Source organism: Gavialis gangeticus, unplaced genomic scaffold (assembly GCF_001723915.1).
Source record: "Gavialis gangeticus isolate Ggan-Ray unplaced genomic scaffold, GavGan_comp1, whole genome shotgun sequence".
NCBI lineage: Eukaryota > Metazoa > Chordata > Crocodylia > Gavialidae > Gavialis > Gavialis gangeticus.
In genome coordinates this window covers 59,764,828-59,765,705 of record NW_017729022.1, presented here as the reverse complement: position 1 = coordinate 59,765,705, position 878 = coordinate 59,764,828, and positions in this window count along the sequence as shown.

Below are 878 nucleotides of genomic sequence, written 5' to 3'. Positions count from 1 at the left end.
TAATAAGAGCACAGAGGGTTGTGCTTCCTCCTGAGGAGGACAGTGGAGGGACTGATATAGAGTGGTTCTTAACCTTGCCTAGAATCAAGGCACCACTTGGAAGATGCCCACCCATAACTTTCACTTGTTTTTTGAGTACAGAAAAAATGTCAGAATGTTTTTGACACTGTGGATTCCCTTTTGAAATTTCTATGAATTGTGCAGGTATTTGAATGCTTAGCAGTGCTGGTATTGTATGGTACTCTTAAGAGGATCTCTCAGCACCCAAGCGTGCTATGGCACCCTGGTTGAGTCACTAGACCAATTCATGTAAAGAGTGTTCTTGGATACCATAGACTTGCTGAAGGAGAGCTGGACTGTGAGCTGGCAGCACAAGGATGCTGAGAAATTAAAGAAAATACCAGGGAAATTAAAGGCATTAAAAATGCCATTCACCCAAAGACAAAGTTAGGCACCTTGTATCTTTGCCAGTGTATGGAGTCAACAACACATGTCTCTTTATGCCAGGACAGTTGATGGCGACCTGTACCCCAGCTCTTTGTTTTGTGGCTTGATTATAGCTGAATGCATTTCAGGAAAAGTGTGCAACAACAGCAACAAAACCTTTATTTTGCTTTAAAGTTTTGGAGCATCTAAAAGGAGTGGCTAACCTTTGGCACATGTGCCACAAGTTGCATGAGCAGCCTCTTGGCAGGTGGCAGATCAGGGAGAAGATAGGTAATACAGCACCAGGGCTGACAGAGTGGAACTTGGGGAGGGTGGTCTTTTCAAAAAAGGGAAGAAGGAGGACCCAGGAAACTATAGGCCTGTTAGTCTTACCTCAGTCCTGGTGAAGCTCTTTGAGAAAATTATCCAGGAGCACATCTGTGAGGGACCAG